The sequence below is a fragment of the Talpa occidentalis genome, unplaced genomic scaffold (genome assembly GCF_014898055.3).
Source record: "Talpa occidentalis isolate TD23 unplaced genomic scaffold, MPIMG_talOcc4v2.1 talOcc4.6, whole genome shotgun sequence".
NCBI lineage: Eukaryota > Metazoa > Chordata > Mammalia > Eulipotyphla > Talpidae > Talpa > Talpa occidentalis.
The window spans coordinates 111,803,173-111,807,789 of record NW_023604972.1 but is presented as its reverse complement, the minus strand read 5'-3'; positions in this window follow the sequence as shown (position 1 = coordinate 111,807,789).

Genomic DNA, 4,617 nt, shown 5'->3' with positions numbered 1-4,617 from the left:
CCCCCGGAGAGTGGAGCCTAGGCAGTCTGCGCGACTGTATGGCTGTGGCTACCGATAACCTTCCCGTGCAGGGAAGCGGCTTCCGTTTGCTTCTAGGGATCAGGATCGCGGAGGCGGCTCTAGGGGCGGTCCTGACCTGGTGGTCCTTCCGCACTCCGTGTCTTGGCGGCTCTCCCTTCTGTGTTGGGAATGACAGCTCGCAAAAAGTTGGGGCGGCGGGAAACTTCCCGTGTGAAGGAGAGGGAGATTTGCTTGATTGGACCTGCAGAACTGGGCTGAGCAGTCGGGAAGGGGGTCTCTCTCGCCAGGAATCCCTGCTGGTAGGCATCTAGGTGAGTGGCAAGGGGTGAGGTGGTGGTGGGCAGGCTTTCCTTGGCTCTCCTTTTAGAGTTAGCAGTCCCTAATATTTCTGATCACATCGATTACAGACATGAGTTTTCCATAAAATCTAAGGAAATTTATCAGCTTCTCTAAAATCTATTCATAGACAAACCCAGAGGGCTACAAACCCAGAGGGCTACGAACCTCAGCTTATATGACCAGACAGATGGTGGTGTCTTGAGAACTTGCATATCAAGAGAAGGCGGGGACAACAGGGTTAGAGTGCTGGGGACACTGAGTGCTGAAAATTGAAGTGGACTAATGAGATCTGTCTTTGAGTTTGGGGACTGGTGGTTCGAGTAAAATTTTTTTTTTTTTTAAACAGTTTATTTTTTTTTTTTTAAAGATTTATTTATTTATTTATACAAGCACTGGGTACAGTCAGAAGCGCGGGAGGGTGAGAGAATTCACCAGAGCCAGAGCGGGGAGCAGAGCAGGCAGAAGGACCAAAGTACACTGCTGAGGGGAGCAGCAGGTGGCAGGAGAGGTCTGCGCGCCATGTGGGACCCTCCTCCGGTGGCCAGAGAGCAGCCGGGGATTGAACCGGCGCTGCAGAGGCTGCGGGCAGCTTCACAACCCAGCGCTCAACCGCTGCGCCACCAGGGAGGCCCTCGAGTAAATTCTTAAACCTTTAAGTAATTGGTTATAGTTTTGCTATAATTTAAAGGATGGTTGTCAAATCATCAAAATGTGTGGCAGTGGAATTTACTTTTCTGCCTGAATTTTGTGACAATTCCTTTCATTCTTTGGCCTCCTTATTTTCTGGGTTTGGAGCCTTGTATTTTGAGATTCTTTTTCACCATTTTAAAATGCAAATTTCCCCTGCACTTCTAAGTATGTAAACATTAGTTATACCAAAGTCTGGATGACTTGATTTTGTCTTAGTTTGGGGAGGGAGGTTATCACCTTGGGAATTTAAAAATTCTCAGTAGAAGTCAAAATATTGTAAAATATTTAAAAACTTCTGTGTATGAGAGAAGCATCTGGGTAACAATGTGGACATGATACTTATTAATCACTAATTGCAGTAATATTAACTTTGGCTTTTTTGTTGTTGCCTTGTGGTGTGCTTAGCGCTATTAGTATCTGCTTTAGGCTTTGGCTTGCTTGTATATAAATGGAAGACAATAACTGGATTTTTCTCCCTGTTCATCTCCATCTGTTGACAAAATCACACAGTTCATTCAGTTACAATAAAATATCTTAAGAGAGGCAGCACTGTGTAAAACTATGGGGGATAGTAGCTGAATGGTAATGAACTTGTATTTTACCAAGTCTTATTCTAGTTTGCATTAGCTGCTTTGTCACTGTTTAGTAATTATTAAGAAATGAGGTAGAGATCACATTTGCAACTGTAGTGGTTGAATCTGTATTACAAACATAATAGGAGTGTGAATGAATCTTGTTAATTGACCATTTTGGCCTCCTACAATGTATCATTTATCATCGGTCTTAGGATGTTGCACCACTAGAGATTTATTCATGATAATACATTCATGCTTTATCAGCTAATGTCTTCTTGCCAGTTAAATGCAGTGCAAGTTGTGACAATCTCATCTTAACATGTTTATTCTTTAGCTGAATTATCTAATGTGGTTACCAGTCATCTGAGATGGCAGAAAGTTTGCTTCCAGTAGTTTATTTCAATTCTGTAAACAGAATTATGTTAATACAGTGCCACAAAGTTAATACCAGAGTTGAAGTAGAACATCGACTGTGTCTATAGCAAGATAAGTAAAAATTTTGTCACAATGTAGCTATTGTTAGCATAATCCCATATTTATACTAAGTACCAACAAGAACATGGTAGTTCTCATCTGTGTATATAATTTTGTAGGAAAATGAACCCTACATTAGTAAAAATACTCAGATTTACCTCTGTTTGTACCCTGGTTCAATATCTTACTGTGTACTCTGGGATAAACTAACTTTTAAATTTTACTTGAATCAATTTATATGCATTCAAATGCATAGAACTTCTAATGTTTTAAAATTTTATCTATGTATGTTCTTTATAATCATCACTCCAATAAAGATGTGGAACATTTTCCTTGCCCTTTTGCCCCTTTCTCTATTCTGATTTTGTTTAACTTTATGCGAAGGGAATCATAGAGTACGTCCTTATTTGTGTTGACTTTTGTTTAACAGTATCTGTGAGATTCATCCAGGTTGTTGGGTATATCAGTTTTATTGTGTAATATTCTGTCATGTGAATATGTTACAAGTGTTTTACATTTTTTATTGATGGGGGTTTGTGTGTTTCCAGTTTTTGACTATTATGAAATTAACACCTGTGACTATTCCTCACCAAATCTTTTGGTGAACATAAGTACTTGGTTCTCTTACACATCCTGGAAGTGGATGGCCTCTCAAATAGTTACTTAGAACTCCAGCCTTTTTCCATCTTGTGGTTCTGCAATCTTTCCAAGTCTTTATGCTTCTCTTTATCAAGCTATAGAAGGGAGCATGGGAGTGGAAGAGGGAGTAGGTGAACATGTGCAAGATTTTTATGGGTCAAGCAAGGAAAAGGCATTATACATATATATGTGTGTATACATGTTTGTATATATACACATATATATGTAGTGGTTTTGATTTACATTTTCCTAATGATAAGTGATATAGAACATCTTTTCATGTATCTGTTGACAATCTATATGTCTCCTTTGGTGAAATACCTGTTTGGATCCTCTGCCTATTTATTAATCTGGTTGTCTTCTTTTTTGTTTATGAGTTGTATGAGTTATCTATATTTTGCATATGTCAGACCTCTTCTCTCATTCATTAGGCTGCCTTTTCATTTCCTTTTACTTGCCAGAAGCTTTTAGTTTGATATAGGCCCATTGGTTTATATTCTCTTGTTTCTCTTGCTGATGGAAATGACTCTACAAAGATGTCACTAAGAGTAATGTTAAATAATTTATTGCTTAAGTTTTCTTCTGTGTTTTTTTTTTATGGTTTCAGGTCTTATATTCAAGTATTTAGTCCATTTTCAATTAAATTTAGTATACAATGTAATCTAATTTAATTATTTTGCATTAAAGTGACTTCCCAACATTAAAGTGATTACTGTTTTACCAGCAGCATTTATTGAAGAGAATTTCCTTTCTCTATTATATGTTCTTGGTTCCTACATCATACATTATTTGTTCATGTATGTGCGGTTTTATTTCTGAATTATTTTAGTCCATTGATCTGTGCTTATTCTTATACCAATACCATATGGTTTTGAGTACTGTAGCTTTATTAAATATTTTGAAATCAGGTAGCATGATACCATCATTTTCTTTTTTCCCTCAGAGTTATGGTTATTTGAGGTTTTTTGTTATTACATACAAATTTTAGGATTTTGTGAGGGTTCTATGTCTGTGAAGAATGCAGTAGGGATCTTAATGGAAGTTGTGTTGAATCTGTATGTTGCTTTAGGTAGAAAATCCATTTTAACAATATTGATTCTTCATAAGCATGGAATGTCTTTTCATTTCTTTGAGTCATCTTCAGTTCTTTCAACAATGAAAGGCTAACTTTTCCTGCTTAAAATACTAAGAATCTGTGTAAACTGCTAAGAGGACTTCAAAAAGACACCTTCCCATTTTCTGCTTTCTGCAGTCTGACTTTGCCATAGGAGTTGAAGAGTGACTATAGAAGTACAGATAATAAATCAATTCTCTTCTCTTATGACTTAAAATACTTGGGTAAAAGTCTTTCTCCATTATAATTTTATTTGCCAGTATTTAGTATTTGTGAAATAAATGTTATTTAGAATAAGCCAATAAAATTATGTTTAATATTTTAAAGCTTTGTGTTGTAAAAACTTAAAAAGCATTTAAGTAGTTTTCAGTTACTTATTAAGAAATTCTAAAGCCATCCATGGGAAAATGCAAAGCTATTTTCTTTAATACCTTTCCCTTTAGCTACTTAAATACTCCTAATCTGTTGGAATTGCCAACTCATTCCACTCTTCTTTTGTAATTAAAACCCACAATCAAAAATGCCTTGAATCATTTAAACCCTGTTAGAGGGAGAAAAGAAAAAAGCAAAGGAAAAATGAAAACTAAAGAAAATTACCATGAATATGAGTTAGAAAGCACTCTAACTTCCAATTTATCCTTCATTTAAGCTTTTCTTGTGCAAATAATTGCTTTAGAGCAGTGCTATGCATATAAATATAACTTCAACACTATATGTGACCAGTATATCACAAATACCAATTTAAACATAAATACAAAAATTATG